The following is a 27,859-nucleotide window of genomic DNA, read 5'->3' as shown; positions in this document are numbered from 1 at the left end:
CAAGAGTTAGAACATATAAAAAACTCAAAAACACTCATATTTTGATGCAAAATCTGAAAAAACTCGACCTTTTAACTTTGACCTGGAATTCCTCTGTAACCGCTACACTTTAGGCTTTTTAGGTCGGAAAGCTGAAAGTGTTATCTGTCGAAAAAAAAAGAATTATGAAAATAAATCTATCCTTTCAAAAGCTACAGAGTTTTGACCAGGAAAAAACGATTTTGAACCACTGTGCGTCGGAAAAGGACCATCCTATAGCACGATGAAAAACTGGTTTAATGAATTCAATCGTGGCCGACACTTGCCAAAAAACGAAGGTCGTGAGGGCGTGGACGGATAATGCAAGATTGCCATGTTACATACCGTGAGATAGAAGCACCCTTGGACATTTCTTCCACCAATCATTATTTTATATTGCATCAACACCTGGCCGCAAACATAGATTTTTCTGGCTAGATCCAACAAAATTGTTCAATCGCTCAAAAAATGGCTCTTGTAAATTGGTGCAAAGAAATTGTGAATAAAAACACTCTCCCGGTGCTTCAATCTACATTTATAAGATCGTCACAGACGACGAATGTTGGATCTGTGCTTCGGAGCCCGAAACAAATCAGGAATTGGCCGTTTGGGTCTTCGAAGGCGAGCCAAATCCAACAAAAGTTGTTCATGGAAGAAGAACTTCGAAGCAAATGGTCTCCTGTTTCTTTGGAAAAACTGACCATGTGGCGACTATACGGCTTGAGAAATGTAGGACGGTTAATTATGAATGTTACACTACAATTTACTTGCCTGAAGTCTCCTGAGAAATTCGACAAACGAACAAGAGAAGACGAATCGTTTTGCATCATGACAATTCGAGCTGTCACACATCGATTCAAACCAGCGCCTGTTTGGCCGGACAAAACGTGGAATTTATGGGTCATGCGCTGACTGGGGATCCAATGACTTTGATTCATCATTTGATTCCAGAAAATCACGACAAAAGTGTGGTCAACGATTTTCGTCGCCTGAATATGCTGTAAAAGCGTTCAAAAATCATGTTTTGGAGTTGTCTCAAACAAGCCACTGTAAACCACACAACACATGGTCGTATGTCAAATTGTACGCTTGGGCTAAAAACGGTCAAAGTCAAATGACGCCTGGCGACACTGCGTGTTGTCTAGGCCAGAAAGTTTTCTAGTGCCTCACGTAGCAGCTGTTAGCCAACACTATTCTTCTTTTTATTTCACAACTGATGTTGATTGTTGTGTTTATGGCGGCGAGGTAGACGAAGTCTTTTACTACCTACAAATTGTAGGTACCAACAACCCACAGTTGGTGTGAAATCTGTGGACGTATTACGCGTCAATACCATCAACTTGGTATATCGCAGTTCACTGCCTGACAGACTTTAGCCGATTTTCTTTCGACCTTTTCAAAGGTATCAGTTACTTCCTTTACCGATCGTCGGCATAAGCGAGTAACATGTGGCTGTTTGTATATTTTGTTCCATTTATTTTGACCTTCGCATCTCGTATAACCCTTTTCCAACAGGATGTTGAAGAGATCAAACGACAGGCCGTTTCCTTGTTTGAAACGTCTTTCGGTAATAAACTCTTCGGAGAGGTTCTTTCCTATTTTAATTGAGGACCGAGTATCAGTTAATGTCATCTTACAAAGCCGAATGAGACATGGCTTTGAATACCTTTGAACGTATAGGGCTGTAGAAGGCTGCTTTATAATCAACAAAAAGATGATAGGTGTCGATCTTCATTTCTTGGGTCTTTTCCTAGATTTGTCTCAAGGTAAATACCTGGTCAATGGTGGATTTACCCGGTCTAAAGCCCCAATAATTTTGTTGATCATAGGCTTTAGTCGTTTTCACAATATCGCAGATACTATCTTATATGCGATGGGGAGCAGATTTATGCCCCCTGTAATTGGAGAACACAGTCTTTTCTCTCTACTTGAGGACGGGACACAGGATGCTCAGGTTTAATCATCGGTACACGTTCTTCCTGCCAGATGGTGCTAACTATCTGATGCACCTTATTAGCGTGTCGCCTCCAGTCTTAAACAGCTCGGGTGGTAGGCCATCTGCTCCTGCTGCTTTATTATTCTTCAGTCGGTTTATTGCTGTATTTACCTCATCCTGGCCGGGCGGTTTACATTCAATGCTATCTTCTGGGATTGGATCTGTTGTACCTTCGTCGTTTTCGTCGTTTTCGGATACCAACACTTTGGAAAAATGCTCTTTCTATATCCCGAGCACACTATTAGTTAACAAATTACCTTGCTGGTGTCTACAGCAGGATGTGCATGTACCAAAACCATCAGTTTTATGTTTCACTCTTTGGTAGAACTTTAGGACTTCATTCTGGCTCGTGTATATTTCGATTTTTTTCACACTCCCGCTTTTCTATTTCTCTCTTTTTTCTGTGGAAAAGAGGTTTCTCATCTCTCCTTTTCTCCCGATACCTCTCTCGTATGCTACGCCTTGCTAATGATTGCAAAGTGGTCTTATATGCCGTATTTTTTCTCCGGTAGCAGTACAACACTCCTGGTCATACCATGGGTTCTTGGTGGAGGTCTCATATATCCAAGTATGAATTGCGGTTGCTTGCATGGAGGAACGAGAAGTGTTTTCATTAAGCACTTGGTCGAATTGAGTGGAATATGCTGTGGCTATCTGTTTTGTTTCCGGCTTACCGATGTCCAACTTCTGCGTTGTGTCTGATCGTACTTTATTTGCAATGTTTAGACAGGTACGTACCTTTGTTGCAACAAGGTAGTGATCCGAGTCTATGTGTGCTCCTCGAAACGATCGTACATCCAACACACTCGATGAATGTCTTTCATCTATCACAACGTGATCAATCTGATTTCTTGTTCTTTGATCTGGAGACAGCCAGGTGTTCTTATCGACATGCTTAAATCTGGTACTGCTAACTACCATGTTTTTTGCCGCTTGTGAAGTCCCTCAGCCTCATTCCATTGTCAGATGTTTCACGGTGGAGACTGAATTTCCCGTTTCTGTTGGGCCAAAGATATTCTCCTTTCCAATTTTGGCATTAAAATCACCTAGAATAATTTTATTGTCATGGGCGAGGCAACGATCGTATGTTTCTTCTAAGTGCTCGTAAAATATATTTTTGGTCTATTCGTCCTTGTCTTTAGTGGGAGCATGAGCACAAATAAAGCTAATGTTGAAGAATTTTGCTTTTATCCGTATTGTTACAAGTCTTTCATTCACTGGAGATGAAGCTGGAGACCAAACTTTTTGCCTTCGACCAGCTACAAATCCCCAACCAAACTCTTGCTTTGTGTCATGCCAGCTATAATACAGTGCGTCACCTTTAGATGTTGTTGTGACTCCTTTCCCAACCCATCTTATTTCGTGTATGGCAGTTATATCGACTTTGTACTTTGCAAGTACATCCGCCAGTTCGTAAACTGTACACACTGCACCTTAAATAACTTTAAATGAAAGGTGCTTACACCTGGGAAGTTTTTCCGGATTCTGAAACTACAATGTTCATAGATGAGAAAAATCAAAAAACAAATAAATTCGCCGGAGGAATTTTTAAATAAACCACGGTCAAATGTCACATTTTTAGGAATTTTTTAGGTATCGCGATTTTGCTTGGAAACCGCAAGTCCTATCGAAATGGGATTAGAGCAGTGATGTAGCAGTGAAAATTCTCTACAGGATTGTCCTTTATGATATTTTCGTAGGTTTTACCATTTTAGAAATATAGAGGTTCAAGTTGGGACAATGCACTGACTGTATCGCCTCCATATAAAGAGTGCGAGCATTCCAGGTGCAGATTCGCAGTTAATTGGGTCTAAACCCAAAATTTTTACGTTCTTATGGGTGAAGGCTCGAGACATGTTAGCTCACTACCTTTAACGTGTGTTAAAGGCAGTTCCCCACGGGTGTTAAAGGCAGCTCAGTGTCCACGTGAGATGAGGGAGGGACCAAGATAAATCCTGGGCTTTGCCAAGTTAAAGCCGGTCAGGACTGTTGTTTGGTATATTTTATCCCCTACTTCACCCGCGCGACTATAGAACATATATTTATATATTTGTCTATGCTCCTTGGCTGTAATATATGAAAAACATTTCCTTTACTTATATCCTGCAATGCTACAAACACAGTGTCTTACTCATTCCCATGAAAGAAGTTCCTCTTGTCCTTTCTCTCCAAAATTCGTATAAAATATGTACGTACACCCCGCTACGCTTGAATTAACAACAGCGTATTACTTTGTTGTTTTTTTTCTCATACAAAAGAACAACTTTAAAAAGCTCCTTACAATAAGCTTCTTTGAATATTATACATAAATATTTTATTGTCGGTACGGTTGCATATTTTAATTTCATGAAAATCGTCAGAATATTTTTTTTCTGTAAAGACAATGCGAACAACATCTCTTTTGCATATTAAATTACAACTTTAAAATGTTCTCGAGGAAAAACTGCTGTTTTATTTTCATATCTGTCGCCGAATGACAGGTATTTTTTTAGAGTTGTCATTGTATCTGCGTATCTTTTTACAAGCATTAATTTTATAAGTCGAAATTGAAAACATACAAAATAATGTTTTTCTCTCATACATATGGCGAAAACCAAAAATGTTTTACAATCGATGAATCCGAGTTTCACCTATTCAGAATTCGCGAACTGTTAACATATTCTATATAGTATGATTGAAATTCTTTAAAATGAAGTGTTTTAGGAAGAATCCCATAAGGTCGACCATTAAAATTAATTTACGTGGAAGCTGTGTTGGCATCAATGTAGAAAAATATGTAAAATGGGTTGAAGCCAACAAGTTTTTTTATGCTCCCTTCCGACTTCTGGATTAACCTTACATTTTATAGACATATGCCCAAAGAAAGACTCAAAGAATACTTCATGGGCAATATGATACTAGTGTATCATTTTTCGATATATCCACTGCATCCAACTAAAATTGATGCTGACATTTTGAAGCCGGAATTTCAGGGTTTTTTGAATTTTTTTAATAATTCGGACGCGCAACAAGATAATATTGAAAACTCATAATAGGATTATACAACTCGTGATTTTATGTCGTTTAATGCATATCTCATGAGTGTGTTCCTTACAGCATCCTAGTAATTGGAGTCTAAAGGCCAATATTTGATGCGTGAATTTTTTTAAAAAACCTATTTTTTGCGTTTAAAATTTACAAGTGCCATTAAATTTCCTTTCTAACCCGCGTGAATTTAGTTTTTTTACGCGACGGATCTAATGAGACCTTCCGCGATCGATTCCGTCTACTAAAACCGCGGATATAGATACTCTGAAAATAGGAAAATCAGCAAAAATTTATTTTGACAAATCCGCGTACTAAACCGCGATTTTCTTTAAAATTTTTGACGTAAATGGAATCCTTTATACGCGGTTATAATATTTGCGAAAACGCGTTTCATAAATTACAGAGATTCGCGAGTAATATGGGTTTTTTACTAAAAATAGAATGTGGAGGCACATCCGCGGTTCTTGAAGAATCTGCTTGAAATATGTGTATATAGACGTATTTTTGATGGATGCCACTGAAACCGGATGCCCATCAAAATCGTATGCAAATTGCGCGATTTTTACCCACTTTAATGTTTTTTTGCATTGTGTGATGCAACTGGCGGCACACTTTGACCGCTGAGTGAAACATCGAAATATGCATAGATATTGAAAGAAATCGATTCGCTGTATCCAAAAACGGATGCGCATCAACTGATTTTAACTAATTTCCACATTTTTTGTAATTTCCACATTTTTTGAATGATTGTAATTTCAATATTACTCTTAATTTCCTATCCTTATAAGTTATTACAGTAAGCAAATAAGCTTTCACGATGGTAAACCATATTTCTTGATGAAGTTTAAGCAGTACACATTAATTATTGTATGGGATTTTAGCGAAATAGATGGAGAACTCCCAAATATTTTTTCTAATTTTTCGAATCAAACCAAAAAACATATTTGCAACAATATTTTCCAACAATAAGTTTTTCTCTTTTGTTGTTGCTATAATATGCAATTTATGTACCCAATCCCTATGGCATCCTATTTTTCTACGCATTGTCTAGATTCCGCACATATTTTTTAATTTATTTTTTGATATTTTTAAATATTTTTTCTTTATATGCATCGTCCAATTTTGTAAACGCGAACAGATTTGAAATCAGAATTTTTTCTTAACCTCTATGCCAAATATTGTAGATGTGCTCGCAAAAAATTTTTTAATTTTTTTCAAATGGAATTGCAAACGATTTTTGGTTTTCGCCATATGCCAATATTATAAATCGTCTTCAAAATTTTTGTTAAAAATAGGAGTCTGAATGAAAAAGGACATTAAAAATATGTTTACTTGAGTTTTGGGCCAAAATTGCCAACTTTTACGGTTGAAATGTAGGCTTTAACTTTGATATCACACTATGGCTGGTATACACCGTACTTTATTTTTGTATATAAACTTACGTTTTTCTTTCAAAAATACTTCATTTAGTTCAGTTTCATTAGAAAACTGTGTTTTATACAATCCAAAAACCTAAAACGCATTTTAAATTTGCATTGCGCAGGAGTTTTGGGAATTTACGTTATTTATACAGATATTCAATGAAATTGACAACAAAAATGAAGCATGTTTTAAAAACATGTTAGATTTAAAGCCATTTAATAAACATATTCGTAGGGCAACTTCAGAAGTATTTTTTTAAATTTTGCTTTTAAGGAATTGTGTAGAAAAAAACCCTCATATAAGCCAATCATCCAATTCTTTGAATATGAGGAAAATATTTGTTCTGCATGCAGTTAAGATGCCGAGGACCTAAAACATCACTTGTTCGTATGGATACGTTTTTTTTTTCTCAGATCTTTACATAAAGGTCTAATTGAAACTGGCTTAAACTTGGATCGAGCATCAAAATACTAAAATGGGATATCAATTACCAATCGTGATAACAGCCAGAGTCTTAAAAACTTCTAATGTCTACATTAATCCACTGCCAAAGGCCAAAATTAAATGTGATATTTCGCAAAATGAAAAAGTTTTTAAGATTTTTAAGATAAATTCCTAAATAAAACATCAAAACAAATGTTTATAAATGGACCTTTTTTGTTTTCTGGTAAAATAACAAATGTTTCACACTGATATAAAAGAAAAATTGTATTGACAAATTTTAAAAAATTAAGAAAAAATAGTAATCATTCGAATCCCACTACCAAATAGGTCTTAACATTTTTGTAATTAATCGTAGTTTAATACAAAAAAAATTTTCAAGATAATCGAAGAGTACAGTCATTGATAAAAATTGATTTTAAAATTTTAAAATCGCGATTTTTAAACCGCGAAAATTCCATCCAATCTCACTGTGCAATGTTTTTATATTTTTTATTAGATAGCTGATAAAACAACAAAAAATACAAAAAAAAATAGATTTTTTCTATGTGGACCAATATTAAAGAAGTTATGAGTATTTCTTTGCACATAGTTTTTACAGAATTTTACATTTTTAAGGCGCGATATCTCTGGAACAGTAAGTCAAAAAAAATCTGAAAATATGCTAAAATGTTTTGTTGATGAGCAGCATCACCACAGCAAAAAATAGGGGAAATCAAAAACCTCATCTTGAAAAGTTTTCCGTTTTCACTCAGAAATCCCCATATATTTTTAAAATAGAGCTTTATAAATTGGTACAGATCTTTCAATCACTCCTAGGATGTTTGGTATTGAAAATGGACTATATCGGTCCACGTTTTGATATATCCCCATTACCTCCCGATTTTCGGTATTTTGAATGTTGTGACCTCAATATCGCCCCGATAAGGCCGTAAGTCGATATTTAGTCTTCGTTGGGTGTACAAAACTTTTCACCTGAAATTTGTCGTTATAGGTGCACGTCTTCAGATAGCCCCCTTAGAACGATACCTCCCGAGTTTCGGTATTTTGAAGAATTTTGCCTCAATATCCCACCGAAATGGCTGAAATTTGGTATTTAGTCTTCGTTGGGTGTTTAAAACTTTCTACCTGTAATTTGTCGGTATAGATCGACTTCTTCATATAGCCCCCATAGAACGATACCTCCCGATTTTCGGTATTTTGAAGGATTTAGCTTCAATATCCCACCGAACTGGCTGAAATTTGGTATTTAGTCTTCGTTGAGAGTATACAACTTCCCCCCATAGAACGGTACCACCCGATTTTCGGTATTTTGAAAGTTTTAGCCTCATTATCACCCCGAAGTGGCTGAAATTTCGTACTTAGTCTTCGTTGAGGGTATAAAACTTTCCCCCGGAAATTTTTCGGTGTAGGTCTACGCCTTCATATAGCCCCCATACAACGGTACCTCCCGATTTTCGCTATTTTGAAGGTTGTGGCCACAATATACCACCGAAATTGCTGAAATTTTGTGCTTAGTTGGTGTAGGTCCACGCCTTCATAAAGCCCCCAAAGAACGGTATTTTGATGGTTTCGGTATTTTGATGGTTGTGGCCACAGCAGCCCACCGAAATGGTTGAAATTTGGTATTTAGTCTTTGTTGGGGGAAAAGCCTTTCTGACTGAAATTCGTCGGTATTCGTCCACTTTTCGATATAGCCTCCATAGAACGGTACCTCCCAATTTTCGTTATTCTGAAGATTGTGACGTCAATATCCCACCGAAAGACTGAATTTGTTGTTTAGTATTTAGTCTTCTTTGAATCTAAAAAAATTCCGCCAGAAATTTGTAAGTATAAATCGACGTTTTGATACATCCCCCATGGAACGGTACCTCCTGAATTTCGGTATTTTGAAGTTTACCCACATTGTTTTTATCGAACTTTCTGAAATTTGGTATTTAGTCTTCTTCATAAACGAAAGGAAATAAATTGTTCCGTTTTACTTCAGTACAACTCATGGTGAAGGGTACAGCAAGTTCGGCTTGGCCGAACTTTTCGCCTTTCTTACTTGTTTTTTCGTAGTACGATGTTTTTGGAGGGATGGGTTACTAGCCCAACTCTAGTTTTTATCGTTCTTATGGGTGAACGGGCGGTACAGGTTAGGTGACTACCTTAAGCGGGTGTTAAAGGCAGACCCCCGTGTGACACCACGGTGAAGTCAGTGTCCACTTGAGAGGAAAGAAGGACCAAGTTAAATCCTGGACTTTGCCGTGTTAAAGCCGGTCAGGGCCGTTGCTTGATATCTTTCATCCCTTATGTTACTCCAAATAAAATATTTTGAAAAATTCTAACTTTCTCAGAAACACAAAATATTAAACATCCATCATCCGCCAGTATTGTGTTCTCTAAATACCATAAAATGTCTTAAATTCGATTTTTTTGTTTATATTAAATTTTCAAACTCTTACCTGGTTGGAATTCGTGCAAAACGCAATGTACTTCAATGTAGGTTAGCCTCAAGAATGTTGATGGCAAACCAAGTCCTTATATATTTAGATAGCAGCTGATAGTACTTGAACAAAATAAAATATGAAAAAGAAACATAACCTCCCTCAATGTAAAGAAATATACATTTTCATGGTTGTGTTTCTTTATAAACGACTACGAGGAAAATGTAAAAACCGGGTGGTTCTGATGGCTTACATATTATTGCTGTGTCCTTTCGTAGAAAAAAGAAATCTACTTTAAAACATATCAACTGTTCTTGAAATGAATTCGAAAAATACACGCAATGCTTTTTGTATAATCAGGAACACGAATAATAAGGTGAAGAAGCAAAAAATGTGTGGGGGCCAGGGAGAGACGGAGTGGTGGTAACAAAGATCGCATATTTGTAAAGCTCTTTGTACTATACCTTAAATGTATTGGATTGAATTCGGTTTCAGGCAATAGAGTAACATATTTTTGATATGGTTAATTGTTTTTTGTGGGGGTAATTGGAGTGCATTTTTCTGACAAGAAAGATTATCGAATATTATATTATTTTTAATTGGGGAATATTCAAAAGCATGAACTGTTGTAATGGGGTAACATTTTCCATGTTGTAGCCTCTGGAGTGTATACGTATTGACCACACGTATACGCAACTATAAACTATGAAAACAGCGGGAATATCTGCCCAGCAAAATGTTTGTAACCAAAGAAGTAGTTGAATCATGAGAGCAAGTGATTTCGGACTACATCTTTTTACGTAAAAGAAGTCATGATTGTTACAAGGGCATGGTGCAGTGAGGATACTGTCTAATTTGCTTCTTATGCACACATTTTGCATTAGTTCTTTGTAGTGAATAAATATACATTCCATGGAATGTATTTTGAATTGATTTTTCGCAAGCATGCATTTTGAGGATATGGGAGAAGTTAACATCTATTAAGCGAGGATTTTCACTGATTTGAGACCTCAGGGCCATTTGGAAAATATTTTTAAAGAGTTGTAGTAACTTCTATATTAATTAGAAGTTACTACAACTCTTTTAAATATTTTTTCCAAATGGGCTCTTTCTCAAGTTTCGTTCAAATTACTACCAAACTCATGTTTTTGTAGAACATTTTTGTTTGAAAAAAGAGTAGTTTGATAATAGTTCGATAGTCTTAGTGAAATTGAAATATAATGAATATAAAACAATGGAATATCTCAAATAAATCATTTTAAAAAGCGACTGAGTGCAAAATCAAATACTTTTATTCTAGAAAGTTAGCTTTTATTAATCAAAAATACCCAAAAACATCTTAAACGCTTCTTGCATAGATTCATGCAAAAAAGGTGATAAACATCTAAAATTGATTGCATCCTAGCTGCACCATGCTCTTGTAAAAATCATGACTTCTTTCACGTAAAAAGACATAGTCACATGCACTCATGATTCAACTACTTTTTATACCCTCAGCCTTTAGGCTAAAGAGGGTATTTACACTTTGATACGACCAAAAATGTGCCTCATCGAAATAATGGTTTTAGACCCCAAGTATGTTTGTACGATATCCGTTTCAGACAATTTTGAGTAGATCTAGCAATGTCCGTCCGTCTGTCTGTCTGTCCGTCTGTCTGTCTGTCTGGCTGGCTGGTGCGCACGATAACTCTCGAACGGATCAATCGATTCGGTTCAAATTTTGGGTATCGAAATATTTTGTCCAGATTCGATTTAAGTTCGTAGATGGGCCATATAGGTCCACTCCTTCAGGTACCTCCCCCACAAATGTTCAAAAATTGTCCCAAAACTTGTGCGCATGATAACTCTTGTAGGGAATAACCGATTTGGTCCATACTTTGCACATCGTGTAATTTCTACCAAACTTAGATGAGGTTCCAATATGGACTCAATCGGTCCACTACTTCCGGTACCTCCCACACAAAATTTCGGAAAAGTTCAGTTTAGGACCTGGTCTCTAATCGCTTTGTTTTTTGTTTACGCAAGTTGTATTCGCTGTCTTCTATACGACGCTGTAAGTTTCATTAGGGGCAAGTACATACTTCCTGAGAAAATAGCCTGAAAGTTACAAAAAACCCTATAACACCGTGTGTAGAGGTTGGAGCGCAAGATAACTCTCGAACGGATCTGCCGATTCGGTCCAAAATTTGGCTTTCGTAATATTTTGCCCAAACTTAGTTCAAGTTCAAAGATGGATTATATCGGTCCACTCCTTCCGGTACCTCCCCCACAAAAGTTCGAAAATGTTCGGAAAATTTGTGAGTACGATAACTCTTGAAGGAAGTAACCGTTTTGTTCCATACTTTGCACATTATGAAGTTTCTACCAGACTTAGATGAGGTTACAATATGCAGTCAATCGGTAAACTCCTTCGAGTACCTCCCACACAAAATTTCGGAAAAGTTCAGTTTAGGACCTTCTCTCGAATCGCCTTGGTTTTTGTTGTAACATCTTGTATTCACTGTCCCCTATACGAAGGTACAAGTTTCCTCAGGGGCAAGTCCATACTTCCTGAAAAAATAGCCCGAAGGGTGTAAAAACCCCCTATTGCACCCCCATTGTCTATGTCGGTCCATTCCTTTAAGTACCTTTTCCGCAAAATTTTTTGAACTTTAATCCTAATCAACATTTTTGTGGGTTCATACGACCAAAATTTTGAAATCCCCTAAATACATAAGTTTTTTGTGAAAAAAAGTGTTTCAATTTGCACAGGCTGAGGGTATATCTCTGTCGGCAAAGCCGACTGATACTTTTTTACTTGTTTGGCTACAAACAAATATGCAGTCTGACATTTCTTGCACCCATGATTATCTTTTTGGATACAAGCATTTTGCTGAGTAATTAAAATACCATAAAATAAATTGTTTCTTGTGTTATTAAGAATTTTATTTGCAAAATGTTATTACAAATGTAAACATAGCTAAAATGTGAATATTTTATGAAATGGATTCAAATCGGACATTGTCAAAATGTGAAGAACGGAATGCATTTTTCATGACTCTGCGTGGACTGCTTCTAAAAAAGCTATTCAATCACTACTTCACATAGAACAAATTCAAATAAATTTTGCTGGGTGCCATTAAAAATGAATGTGTGAGGACAACCCACAGATTTTATGACAAAATAAGCAGAATTTCGAGTTTTTTTTTTGAGTTTTTGAATATTCCGGACGTGCAGCAAGATAACATTCAAAACTCATAATAGGATTATAGAACTCGTGATTTTACATCGTTTAATCTATATCTCATGAGTGTTCTCCGTACAGCATCCTAGTAATTAGAGTCCAAAGGCCAAAATTTGATGCTTAATTTTTTTAAACCAATTTTATGAGTGTAAAATTTACAAGAGTCATTCAATTTCCTTTGAACCCCGCGTGAATTTAGTTGTTTTTTTACGCGACGGATCTAATGAGTCCTTCCGCGTACGAATCCATCCACTAAAAACGCGTATATAGATATCTTGAAAGTAGGAAAATTTGCAAAAATATATTTTGACAAATCCGCATACTAAGCAGCGATTTTCTTTGAAATTATTTAAATAAATGGAATCCTTTATGCGCTATTATATTTGGAAAGAGCATGTCATAAATTACAGAGATACGCGAGTAATATGGGTCTTTTACAAAAAATATAATGTGGAGGCACATCCGCGGTTTTTGAATAATCTATTTGAAATAGGTGTATATTGACGTATTTGTGATGGGTGCTACTGAAATCGGATGCGCATCAAAATCGTATGCACATTGCGCGTCTTTGGCCCACTTTAAGGTTCTTTGCATTGCGTGATGCAACTGACGGCACACTTTGGTCGCTGAGTGATACATCGAAATATGCATAAATATTGAAAAAGATTGATTCCCTGTATTCAAAAACGAAAGCGTATCAACTGATTTTAACTAAATTCTGTAGATATTTTTTTGTTTTTTTTTTCAGATGTTTGTAGAGATTCTGTGGCATTACAATTTCGATTTTTTCAAGGTTTTTTTTATTATTTGCTGATTTTTCACGAAAATAAAAATAAATTTAATAAATATTTAAACATATGCGAATAGATATGGAATGCTGGTTTTAAATTTTTTCCTAAAAACCGAACGGAAGCGAACGGATTTGAAACCAAATTTGTTTTTGACCTCTATACCAACAATCGAACATGTGCTCCCATTTTTTTAATCTTTTCAAATGAAATTGGGAAAGACGTTTTACCATATTTATCTATTATTTTATGTAATCAATGCCAACGAAAATATTATACCGGGTAAATCGACCAGATATTTACCTTGAGACAAATCTGGGAAAGGACCCAAGAAATGCAACTACCATAATTTGTCGATTATAAAGCAGCCTTCGACAGCCCTATAATTTCAATGGTATTTTAAGCCATTTCTGATTTTGGTATTCCCGCAAAGCTCATTCGGCTTTGTAAGATGACATTAACTGATACCCGGTCCCAGTTAAAAAGAACCTCTTCGACCAGTATTGTACCAAAATAGGTTTCAGACTAAGAGACCGCCTTTCGTGTGATCTCTTCAGTATCTTGTTGGAAAACATTATACGAGAGGCAAAAGTTAAAAGAAGTGTCACAATCTATAACAATTGCCAGATGTTACTTGCTTATGCTGATGATATAGACATCATGGGACGATCAGAAAAAGAAGTGACTGATACCTTTATGAAGGTCGAAGGAGAGTCTGCTAACCAAGTTGATGATGTCGACGCGCAATGCGTCCATAGACCTCGGACCAACAGTGGGAGTTGGTTCCTATAATTTTGAGGTAGTAAAAGACTTCGTCTACCGCGGCACCTCCATAAACACAACAAACAACATCAATTGTGAAATAAGAAGAATTACATTGGCCAACAGATGCTACCTTGGCATAAGTGAGCAGTTTAAAAACACATCTCGTCAAACAAAAGTAACGCTTTACAAAAACATGTTTGGTTCCGAAGCATGGGTACTTGCGCAAACAGGCAAGGCAGTGCTTGGTGTGTTTGAAAGAAAAATTCTTCGAAAGATCTACGGGCCAATCTGCGTTGACGGTGAATATCGATGTCGTATGAACCACGAGCTGTATCTGCTATACAACGACATCGGTATAGATAAACGTATCGAGATGCAGCGATTGCGTGATGCACCCGCTAAAAGGGCATACACGGGCGGTACATGCTAGAACTGGCTGGACAAGGCTTCGATGGAGCAAACAAGTGGAATACGAGATGAAAATGTGCGGTGTTCCAAAAAGCAAAGCAACAAACAGAGAGAAATTTAGATATTTTCTTAGTTCGGCTTATGGAGCAAATGTTCTGTAATAGGCCAACTAAGTAACTAACTAAGACAGCTTGGACAACTTTTACTAACTTCATGCGGTACATCCTCCATAATTTGCAGTGTGACCAAAACTATTACAATTAACGCAAAAAAACTTTATCTTCTGAACCTAACGCATGAGATGGGACGAATACAAATTTTTGAAAAGTGTCCCCACCGTTGACCCCTATAGCACTGCGGAATTTTTTGTCGAACTCTTGAGTTTATCCCAATATGCAGTTTATTCTGCCATGTACCTTTAAATGTAAAACAAGTAAAAAAGCGTTAAGTTCGGCCGTGACGAACTGTTTATACCCTCCACCATGAAACGCATATTATTAAATTTTCCTTCCTGTCCACAAAATACCTAAAATCGGGAGGTACCGCTATATGGTGGCTAGATATAAACATGGACCTATATTTACAAATTTCAGTGGAAAGGTGTTGTGACCGCTAGAAACCTCAAATGACAAATTACGACAAATCCTCAAAATAACGAAAATCGGGAAGTACCGTTATACCAAAACATGGACCTATGTTGACAATTTTTGGGGGAAAAGTTTTGTGACCACTGGGAACCTCAAATGTGAAATAATAGGTACTTACTTACTTACTTAGCTGGCCCATTACAGAACATTTGTTCTATAGGCCCAACTAAGAAGAGATCTCCATTCCTCTCTATTTGTTGCTTCGCACTCTGGAATACCGCGCCTTTTGATCTCATCATCCACTTGTTTGGCCATCTATTCCTTGGCCTGCCAATTCTGCGTGCACCGCCAAGCGGTCCGTATTTATACGCCTTTTTAGCGGGTTCATCATCGCTCTTTCTTATGATATGGCCTAGCCAACGCAATCGCTGCATCTCGATACGTTTAACAATATTGATGTCGTTGTACAGCAGATACAGCTCGTGGTTCATGCGACGTCGATATTCACCGTCAACGCAGATTGGTTCGTAGATCTTTCGAAGAATTTTTCTATCAAATACACCAAGCACTGCCTTGCTTGTTTACGCAAGTACCCATTCTTCGGAACCAAACATGTTTTTGTAAAGCGTTAATAATAATAGGTAGTTCGGTAAAAAATTTAGCTAAAAAGTAGTTCACATATTCGAAATACCTATAATAGGAAGGTATCGTTATATGGGGGAAATACGAAAATATGGACCGATGTTGACAATTATTGGTGGATACGTTTTGTGACCACTGAGAACCTCAAATGGCAAATGGCAGCTAGTTCGGTCCAAAAACAACGAAAATCGGGAGATACCGTTATCTGGGGGCTGTAGAAAAACATGGACCTATGTTGACAAATTTTGGTGGAGATATTTTATGATATCTGGAAACCTCAAACGTCAAATAACAGATAGTTCGTCACAAAATGTAGCCACAATCCTCAAAATGCCGAAAATCGAAAGGTACCGTTTTAGGGGGGCAATACCGAAACATGGATCTATGTTGACAATTGTGGAGATAGTTTGTGACCTGTGGGAACCTCAAACTTCAAATTACAGGTAGTTCTGTCACAAAATGTAGCTAAAATCCTCAAAATACCGAAAATCGGGAGGTACCGTTATATGGGGGCTACTGCGAAACATGGACCTATGTTAACGATTTTTGGTGGAAATGTTTATTGACCAATGGGAACCTCAAATGTTAAATTACATGTAATTAGACCAGAAAAATGTAGCTAAAATCATCAAAATACCTAAAATTGCGAGGTACCGTTATATGAGGGCTATACCGAAACATGGACCTATGTTGACCATTTTTGTTAGAGATGTATTGTGACCTGTGGGAACTTCACGCGTCAAATTACAGGTAGTTCGCTAGTTAGCTATAATCCTCAAAATACCGAAAATCGGGAGGTACCGTTATATGGGGGCTATACCGAAACATGGACCTATGTTAACGATTTTTGATAGAAATGTTTTTAGACCACTGGGAACCTCAAATGTTAAATTGCAGGTAGTTCGGGCACAAAAGTGTAGCTAAAACCCTCCAAATACAGAAAATCAGGAGGTAGCGTTATATGGGGGCTATACCGAGACATGCCCTATATTAAAATTTTTGGTGGAGATATTTTGTGACCTGTGGGAACCTCAAGCGTCAAATTACAGGTAATTCGGTCAAAAAATGTAGCTAAAATCCTCAAAATACCGAAAATCGAGAGGTACCGTTATATGAGGGCTATACTGAAACATCGACCTATACTCACGGTTTTTGGTGGAGATATTTTGTGTTCAGTGGGAACCTCAAATTCCAAATTATAGGTAGTTCGGTCACAAAATGTAGCTAAAATCCTCATAATACCGAAAATCGGGAGGTACCGTTCTATGGGGGCTAGATAAAGATGTGGACCTATACCGACAAATTCCGGGTGCAAAGTTTTATATCCATAACGAAGTCTAAGTACCAAATTTCAGCCATTTCTGTGGAATAATAACCCTCAATAACCTTCAAAATACCGATAATCGGGAGGTACCGTTATATGAGTGCTATACCGAGACATGGACCTATGTTGACAATTTTTTGTGGAGATATTTTGTGACCCGTGGGAACCTCAAGCGTCAAATTAGAGGTAGTTCGGTCACAAAATGTAGCTAAAATCCTCAAAATACAGAAAATCGGGAGGTACCGTTATATGAGGGCTGTACCGAAACATGTACCTATGCTCACGTTTTTTGGTGGAGATATTTTGTGACCTGTGAGAAACTCAAAAGGTAAATTACAGGTAGTTCGGTCACAAAATGACCGAGACATGGACCTACGTTGAATATTTTTGGTGGAAATATTTTGTGACCTGTAGAAGGTACCGTTCAATGGGGGCTAGATGAAGATGTGGACCTATACCGACGAATTTCGAGTGCAAAGTTTTATACTCCTAAAAAGTCTAAGTACCAAATTTCAGACATTTCTGTGGAATAATGAGGATAAAACCTTGAGAATATCGGTAGGTATCGTTCTATGGGGGCTATATCAAAACCTGGACCGACATAGCCCATTTACAATGCCAAACATCCTTGGAGTAATTGAAACTTCTGTACCAAATTATAAATTTCTATCCTAAAAATTGCGAGCTGTATCTTGATTTCAGCAGACGGGCGGACGGACATACAGACATGGCTATTTCGACTTCGAATTTTTGTGGTGGTCAAGAATATACATATATACTTTATAGGGTCTCCAACGATTATTTCAATGTGTTACAAACGGAATGACAAATTTGATTATACCCCCCATATTATTGTGGAGGGTATAATAGACGTATATAAGTATTTATATATTTATCTATTATTTTATGTAAACAATGGCTACGAAAATATTCTTAAATAAAATGCTTAACTAAATTAAAGTTAACAATGGTACATGATTCACAATATGGTATGGGATCATTGAATTGGTTGACTATTGGGCCATACAATCTCATTTGTCCTATCAGAATTAGATCTTTTTCAATGCTGAAATGTAGGAATATCTCCCATCTATTACTTAGTTTTTTATAAATAAGTATCTTCTAAACCTGTGTATGTGTTGATGTATGTTTTATAATATCTGTTTCTGTCTTCTTCCTCCTTTTGTTCTTTCAGTGTAACCACTGGAACGTGTAACGAAAAATAGAAAAAATATATAAACAAAAGTACGTGAATAGAAAGAGAACACACACATTTGCAGAGTAGCAAACAGACAAATCTATTGCCAGCTACAGAGTGAGCTAATATTGCCAGCGGATACACATGGATGGACCTGCAGATATTCTATAGCAATTGCCACACTCACACATACAAAGCAAAACAACAAATAAAAAACACACAACAGCAGATAAACATAAACAACGACAAGTGATTCAAAGCAAAAACAATTGAAGGTAAACAAATAAATAAATAATAGAATTGAAATAAAATAACTCTTCCCCCCGCTCTATTTGGTTGAATTGGTTATGGTTTCGTTCATGAATTTAAAAAAGAAAAATCTAAATGATTTCGCAGAAATGAAATTTAAATCCACGGATTATGAGAAGTGGAATATAAATACGACTTCACATAGAGAGATTTTTGAATTTGATTTTTGGCTATGGCCATTTTTTATTGATAATCATCTTAAAACTATACTATATACTATATGATGAAAAGCTGCAGATATGCTGCAAGCTGATATTAATCATTATTTAAAAATAATACTTGATTATGAAGGCCCCAAAATGTCAATATAAAAAATGGGCAAATTAACATGAGTTAAAGGCTTAAAAACTATATACAAAAAACTAAGGACTAAAACTAAAGACTTAAAACTACTATGTACAATATTTACAAAGGGTCTACTGAGCTGTTGTATAAACGGTGTCAGTGGTGTTTATCGTATTGAACCGTCTATGGTAAAACATAAGTTTATTTTCTGTGTTGTGCAATAACCTTCTTCTTCTATTTTTAATAATGCCACTCGACTCCGACTTTCTACAATATTAAAAGCATAACAATAAATTCGGGACACCAATTAAGCAACCGGTATACTATACAAATTTAGAGAACGATTCACAGGATATTTACTGGCCTTCGAAGTCTAGTCTTTCATCTCTACTTTGATTACAAATTGCATGTCCAGAATATTTTTTATCCAGTTGATCCTTTATTTTTGTTGCAAGTAAAAATAATGTTCTATGACAATTAAATTATAATTGGACATTTAACGTCTTTTACATAAGCCCTACAAGTCTTCTCTCAGAAGATCTACTGGTCTTCTCACAAAAATCTGCTGTTCTTCTCACATTGTCTTTTGTGAGATGTCATCCTTGTCATCTATTAAAGAACCTATTGGACTCCAATGAAGGACATTGTGGTCGCTATGGGAAATTTTACTGATGAAGGGAAAAATCTATCACAAAAGTTTCGTAGTTTTCTAGGAAAAAATCCATTTTAAAATCTGGTCATGAATTGCTTATAATTTTTACTGCATGTAGTCCTTATGATTTGTATTGCCCCATCATTTTCACATAGTCTTGTGCCGGACTATGAAAATTTTCATGAAAAGTTAAAAAATGTTCATGTTATATTTTCAATGTCTGACCCAAGAGATATTTTCTCACGAAGAAAAGTTCCTTTCAGAATATTCTCGTGCAAGACATCCATCAGGGGCTTACAGGCATGTCGCTAACGAAGATATTATTGAGCTTGGGACCCAGGAGGGAAAACCTGCTCTAACTGGTCGTTCGTTCGAGAGCTGGTCTACGACTTTGAACATAAAGCTCGCTACCAGCCTACACGTTTAAGCATCAAACCAAAACTTTTCAGTTTAAAAAGTATGCCGCCGTGCCAGACCGAGTCAAATGCTCTGGCAAAGTCCAGAGTCACTGCGATCGTTCCCCGCTTCCTATCAAATCCACTCACCACGTAGGATGAAAAGACCAAGAGGGCATGAGACGTCGAGTGACCCGCCCTGAACCCAAATTGACAGTCTCTAAGGATTCTCTTGTTTTCGACAAGATCCTTCAGATGCTTCAAAATGAAGGACTCATAGAGTTTGCCAAAGGCAGGCAGCATCGATATCGGTCGATAACTTCCACACTTATCGGGCGGAGAGCCTCTTTTGAGGATGGGTTCTACCATAGCCTGTTTCCAAGCGGTTGGAAAATAACCCAGATTTAGACACTGGTTGAATAGGATGGGCCAAAAATGACTTTTCCAGCTTTTTTAAGGACAGTGTCGGAAATTTTGTCCAAACCACTGCATTTTTTGCTGGCCTGCAGGAAAGAGCATTGCCGATACAGCTAGGTCGGAGGAATCTGACTTTTTTTTTTAATTTACTTAAGTCTATAGATTAATACAATCCTTACAGACTATAATACATACTAAGTACATGCATATATACAAAATATAAAATTTACAAAAAGTAAAAATAGAGAAAAACAGAAACTATTCATTAAGGGATATTATAATTTTTCTTTTTACTGATTCTCGTGATTCACAAACATCTATTATACTACAAAATTTATTAAATTCCAAAAGCAGACGGCGTAAGGGATCATTATTTTCATAGTTTGACCGATAGTAATCTACATATAGTAACTGATAGTTACGTGTTTGTCTGATTGGTACGTTAAAGCAAAATTTTTTTAGGATAAAATCAGAAAATAGTTTTCCTTGCATAATGTTTAGTATGAAGGACACATTCAACATAGTTCTTCGACTTTTCAAAGTGGGGAGTTTTATTTGGTTTAACCTGTATTTGTACGATGGTAGTGTATGTATTGTCCAACCGCGACCCCTAAGACAAAACAAAAGAAATTGCTTTTGAACAGATTCTATTGCTTTTATATGGATTAAATAAGTTGGATCCCAGATAATTGACCCATACTCTAATGTAGAACGAACAAATGATATATACAGTTGTTTTGTTACCAACGGGTCTGAAAATTCTCTACTCCATCTTTTGATAAATCTCAGATTTCTGTAGGCCTTATTTGTAAAGGCAGAAATATGTTCCTTGAAATTTAAACGGTTGTCTAAGAATATTCCCAAATCGTTAATGAATACAACATTTTCAACAATCTGATCATTAAGATAATAAAACGTATCAATCTTCTTTAGTCTAAAAAATGACATGTGCTTACATTTAAGGACATTTAGCTCCAACATGTTTATATTGCACCAATGACAGAAACGGTCTAAATCGGATTGTAGAAGATGTTGATTCGATGGGTCACTGAATGATTGGAATATTTTGACATCATCGGCAAACATGAGAATATTGGAGTTTTGTAAAACATTTGGCAGATCATTAATAAATAGTGTAAATAATACCGGTCCAAGATGGCCCCCTGCGGAACCCCAGATGTAACATATATTTTATCGGATATAGCAGTGCCAAATTTAACTGTTTGCTCTCTATCGCTGAGATATGATTTTATCCATTTAAGTAATGAAGGCGAGAAGCCAATAGCGTTTAGTTTGAGTAATAATAGTTCATGATTTACTTTGTCAAAAGCCTTGCTGAAATCAGTGTAAATACAGTCCGTTTGGCAACGATTTCGAAAGCCCTCATTAACATTTGAAGTTAGTTCTAGTAAATTTGTAATGGTAGATCGACTTTTTCGAAACCCGTGTTGATGATTGGACAGTATAGGAGAAACTTGAAAGGATACTAATTCAGTAACCATTTTCCCAAATAATTTTGGAATTGAATTCAATTTTGCAATACCTCTATAATTGGTAGCTTCATTTCTACTACCTGATTTAAATAAGGGAACAATAAACGACTGTTTCCATTTTAAAGGGAAATGACCGGCACGAATAGATTCATTAAACATTATACTAAGAGGAAGTGCAAGATTTTCAGCACAGTTCTTTAATATGCAGGCAGGTATTCCATCTGGACCTGGGGATGTTATGTTTTTAGAGATTTTAACTTTGTTAGCACATCAGAAACTGTTAATGAAGGAAGATTTATGGACGGAAATTCTGGCAAGGGATATGGATATTCGGTTGCATTGTTGTACGATTTATTTGAATAAGTTGTTTCAAAGAATGATGCAAATGTATTTGATATAGAGATGTCATCTTCCGCAACAATAGTTTTAAACTTTAAGATTTTTGGCAAAGTATGCGATTGACGCTTTGAATTTATAAAACCATAAAAGGATTTAGGATTTGTAACTAATTTTTGTTTGACTTCCGAAATATAACTTCTATACAGCCGATTATTTAGAATAGTAAATTTCGATCTGGCAACTACATAAACTGCAAAATCAGAAGGGGAACCACATTGCTTGTATTTTTTATAAAGTTTATTTTTCTTGTTCTTTAACTTACTTAAAGTTGCGGTATTCCATGGTGGACCAGAACGTCTAATAATTTTAGATATTGGCACAGTTTTCGACATGGCATTTTCAAGAATAGTATAGAAACTTTGTAACATATCATCAAGTGTGTCAAAAGATTGGAGTATAGACCAGTTTGTTAAGCTCAAAAGAGCATTTAAGTTTGTATAATTTGTACGAGAGAAACAATATATAGGTTTAGTTAATTGCTTTATAACAGGAATAGAAATGGGAGGTAATTGAAGAATTAGTTTTATGGTTGGGTGAAATTTATCTTCCGGGCGCACCAAGGGGTCACACCGAACAGGTTGAATATTAAAAGGATGGTTCACAAATATTAGGTCAAGCAATTTACCAAGGGAGTTATGAATGCCATTTATTTGAGATAAACCAAGACCAAATAATGGTTCAATAGATTGGATAATGTTATAGTTTGTGTTAGTAGGTAAAAGATCCATGGATTCGGAATTATGGGTCCATTTAATGTTAGGTAAGTTAAAGTCTCCAAGGACTATTAAAATATCATTTGGTTTCGCGGTTTGAAAAGCTTCAGAAATGCATGGCGTGTGTTTCTCATATATATTAATACTTGATCCAGGGGGTATATATGAACAAGTTATATGTATAGCTAAATGGTTTAGACGAATTTTTACGGCAATTAATTCAATATCATCCGATAGGGATAATGGTATTTCATGTGATGGGTATTTAGACGATACAGCTATAAGAACCCCACCTCCTCTGCTTTTGGAACTATTAACTCGATCACGCCTAAAAATTTGGAACGTTGGACAAAGAATTTCAGCATCATATATATTTTTATTTAGCCGGGTTTCAGTAAATGCTATAATATCGTTATCAAAAGCAAAGCTATCAATAAAAAGTGATGATATTTTAGTGTTTAAACCTCTTACATTTTGATATATTATGCTGAAATCATCCACAGAAGAAGAAGAAGAATTAGAAATTAGTTTTTTGATTGAGTGTTATCTAACAGGACATTTGGTAAATAAGCTATATTAAATCTCTGAATATCTCTATAAATATATTCGCGAACTATAGTGTACTCTGGCCAAAAAGATTCATGTAAAACAGTATCAAAGAATTCTGCAGGGATAGTAATTCTAAAAGAGGCCTTGCTACGTTGTTGAGTGTACTTAAATTTATAAACCATAATTTCAGCGTTAACATTAATTTTGCTCTTTATGTACGATAAGACATGTTCTTCAGAAGTTTCTGCAGCAAGACGAGCTATGAAGATTGATTTCATGGGAGTGACTGCCCTTAAATTTGGAATGGGGGGATTAGTTTTACGTAAAACGTTTGGTGGTGAAGGTGATGGCAACGGTGAATGAAATTCTGATGAACCCGATGGAGTTACATCTGCAGTTAGATTATTCTTTTCAGTTGTTTGATGTGGTGATGCTATCTTTGATGGAGAATTTTGAATAGAAATTAAGGGAATTGCAAGATTATTAGATTCGTTATTTAGTAAGTTTGTAGTGTTTTCCGATGGCTTCTTTCTTTTACGAAGGGAATCATTCGGAGATTGAAGAAATTGGTCCAGTGAAGACGTATTATTAAATATTTCTTTATATTTAATAAATCTTTCCATTAAAGTATTGAATTCAATGCTCATTTGATTTAATTCCATAAAGGTGGATTTGAAGAACTTGAAAAATTCAGCATCATAGACACGACATTTTTTACAGCACCAACGTAACCCTTTATTCTCCTGTAGGTTGTCCGCTGTACGAGGCGTTAAATCAAGACATTTAATGTGATACGAATCCAGGTAAAGCCAACAAGATACCATTCTCTCCGTATCAGACTTCGCGAATGCACAATTGCGTAAAGGACAGCTCATTTTAAATAATATTTTAATTTAAACTTCAGTGGCAAAGTAAATGGTGTAAAAAAAAGTGAGGACAACGATAAGCAGCAACACAGGGTAACGTAAACAGGGTGATAAAACCACGTTAGCAAAATCACAAACCGCAACAGATCAATACACAGGTTCAGCAACCACAACAGGGTGATGGAATATATTTAAAAAGTCTCTAGTTATTATGGAAAGAGCTTTTTGTTTTTTTGTTTTTGTTTTTAGTATGAAAGCACAAAAACGGAACGCAGGTTGACGTTTTGATTAGAGACAAGCATCGACGGATTAAAGCTTTCTCTCAACTTGCGGGTGAAAACAAAGCAAAAAACGAACAACAAAATATAAACAAAGAGTTTTGTCTTATTTTTGTTTTGCCGAAAACACAATAAATGCACCAATATTTATAAATTTTCGAATGTTTTGATGTGGTAACTTTGTGATGTGTTAATATTTCCGGTTTTTGTTCGTTAATATAGTGCAGAAAGGCGAAAAATTTTGGTTGTTATTAGGAGCGATTTGAAAGCACGTCCGTATTGTTCGATTTCTCTCTTTTAGTGCTTTCAATTAACGAGCCATCTGCAGTAAATGAGCTACAAAATTTTTCAAAGGAGACCAAACGTCCAACACCTCTATAGCTCGGTTAACGTAGGTAAAGAAAAACTGGACCGCAACACATCCTGCATATGATCGACCAAAGCTTCCGCTTTTAGCCTATCGTCGTAGATGGGTTCATTATTTGGGCCCCTCAGATCTCCTACAGAATCCCTAGATTCAGGTTTTGCTGTCTACAGTGATTCCCTCGAGGAAGTATGAAACCTTCCTCCGATTTCGAATGTCAGCTCTTAATGTAGGGACACGAGAGGGATCTTGTGTCCTGCTGAACGTCCTGCAAATTCTTCTACGCTCCCGAATGAAGCCCAACATTCTAGGAGGGAGGTTTCCTAAGGATGTTTGTTTCGCTTTTTGTTTTGGGACAGACGCGTCGATTGCAGTTCTGAGGAATGATTCCAGACCAGTGACTGCCGTGTCTTTCTCCTCGATAGACACATTCCTATCCACAGGAAAGCAAACGCTTGAGAGCCCCACCCCCCTAATTATTTCCCTATAACGATTAATGTTAATTTTTTCAAAGTTTAGAAAGGTCCTAACTTCCCTCGATTCCAAACCGCCCATGTGAAGCACCACTTCTATGGACTTGTGGTCAGACTCATAGTCATTGGCAGTGGCCAAACTATTACCACCCATTATGGGGAGTCCTGGTGTTCGCAAAAATACATCTATGAATGATCCGGATAGACCGTTGGGTCTAGTAGGGGCATCCGAAGAAAATATTTGAAAGTTTGGGCAGACAATAAGGTAAACAGCAAGAGCCCTACCTCTTGTATTTGTCTCTAATCCATCCCAAGATGGGTGTTTCGCATTGAGGTATACCGCAATATATCCCTCTCCTTCCGACCGTAGGTTGAATAAGGGCTGAAGATCAGCCTCCCGAAAGTTGGCCGCAGGACTGTAATACAGAGCCGCAAAAGCTACTGAAGCGCCATCAGTCTTCCAAACCCTGGCTACACACGACTGAGAGATTTTGAATACATAAATGTTATTTCCATGAGAAGTTATTTCAGTTAAAACAAAATCCGTTTCAGAAAATTAGGTTGGATTTAGCCCCGTTCCTCCTCCATATGTCTTTCTGGCTGGCTGGCTGGCTGATGTGCCCGATAATCCTCAAACCGATCAACCAAATTATTGACCAAAATTTGGAATCATAAAACAGGTTGTTCTTCTTACGGCAGGAGTTGTATGAGTCTTGCATAACTTTGTTCGCACGCTCACAGCACCGGTTGCTCAGGGCAATGCTGATTGGAGATCAAGTTTTTTTTTCAGACCCTTGGCAAGAAAAAGCAGGTTTGTATGGTCGGTTTGGCAGAGATTTGACTAGGGCTGTAACCACGCCAGTACCTTGTGCCAAGTATTGTCCCGATAACGAAAACGCGGTTTTTAGTTCGATTCGGTGAAAAATTCCCGCACCGACAACGATTTCTAAAGGTGTTTGGATAATTTTTTTTCTTTAAAAACATTTGATTTACCTTAAAATAAACGCTTAATTATCCTGATTTGGGCCAAATTATATATTAGACTGGTATAGAATGGTCCGATATTAATGACTATATTCAACTTCGATGGGACATACCTTAGCTAATAACGATTTGCTCATCAAAGTGTGGTCCTATGTTAAAAGTTTTTGATGGAGATGTTTTGTAACCGCTAGCAACATCTACTGTCCAATTGCAGGTAGTTCGGTTAAAATTGTACCCAAAACCCTCAAAATACCGAAAATCGGGAGGTACCGTTCAATGGGGGATATACCAAGACATGGACCTTTGTTGACAATGTTCGGTGGGGACGTTTTGTGATTACAAGGAACCTCAACTATCAAACTACAGGTAGTTCAGTTAAAAGTTTTAGCTAAAATCCTCACAATGCCGAAAATCGGAAGGTATCGTTATATGGGGGCTATACCAAAACATGGACCTATGTTCACAGTTTTTGGTGGAGATGTTTTGTGGTCACTGGGAACCTCAAATATCAAATTGCCGGCAGTTCGGTCAAAAAATGTACCGAAAATGTGGAGGAACAGTTATATGGAGGCTATACCAAAACATGGACCTATGTTCACAGTTTTTGGTGGGGAGATTTGTGACTGCTAGCAGCACCTACTGCCAAATTACATGTAAATACAGGAAAATGTTTTGTGACCACTGGAAACCTAAAACATCAAATTGCAGGTAGTTCGGTTAAAATTTGTAGGTAAACTCCTGAAAATACGGAAAATCGGGAGATACCGTTGTATGGGGGCTATACCAAAACATGTACCTATGTTCACAGTTTTTGGTGGAGAATTACAGATAGTTCAGTCATAAAGTGTAGCTAAAATCCTCAAAATACCAAAAATCGGGGTATATCGTTATATGGGAGCTATACTAAAACATGGAGCTTTGTTAATAATTTTTGCTGGAGATATTTTGTGACCACAGGGAACCACAGGGAAGCGTAACTAAAATCCTCAAAATACAGAAAATCGGGACTTAATGTTATATAGGGGCTGTACCAAAACATGGACCTATGATAACAGTTTTTGATGCAGATATTTTTTGACCACTGAGAACCTCAAATGTTCTATTACAGATAGTTCTGTTAAAAATTGTAGCTAAAATCCTCATACTACCGAAAATCGGGTGGTACCGTTATATTGGGGTTATATCAAAACATGGACCTATTTTCACAGATTTTGGTGTAGATGTTTTGTGACCACTGGGAATCTCAAACGTCAAATTATAAGTAGTTAGGTTAAATAATGTAGCTAAAATTCTCAAAAAACCGAAAATCGGAAGGTACTATTATATGGGGGCTATACCAAAACTTGAACCGATATTGGCATTTTGTTGTGGAAATATTTTGTGACCATTGGGAACCTTAAATGTTCAATTACAG

The 27,859-nt window shown here is 36.5% G+C and overlaps 1 protein-coding gene across 11 annotated transcripts in view; it reads left to right on the top strand.

The window, feature by feature from the left end:
• Positions 1-27,859, top strand: part of LOC141397476 (uncharacterized) — a 655,384-nt gene that overhangs the window by 52,440 nt on the left and 575,085 nt on the right. For 10 of the 11 annotated variants that reach the window (XM_073973773.1, XM_073973783.1, XM_073973777.1 and 7 more), the window contains exon 2: positions 18,266-18,543. The exons of the other annotated variant lie outside the window; for it this stretch is intronic. The gene's annotated coding sequence lies outside the window, so the exon portion shown is untranslated. The remainder of the gene's footprint in view (positions 1-18,265; positions 18,544-27,859) is intronic. 11 annotated transcript variants of the gene reach the window in all.

Source organism: Musca autumnalis, unplaced genomic scaffold, assembly GCF_047663935.1.
Source record: "Musca autumnalis isolate F117 unplaced genomic scaffold, ASM4766393v1 scaffold_3, whole genome shotgun sequence".
In the NCBI taxonomy this organism is placed as follows: Eukaryota; Metazoa; Arthropoda; class Insecta; order Diptera; family Muscidae; genus Musca; species Musca autumnalis.
The sequence above is the reverse complement of the archived record's forward strand: the minus strand, read 5'-3'. Positions and strand labels throughout refer to the sequence as shown.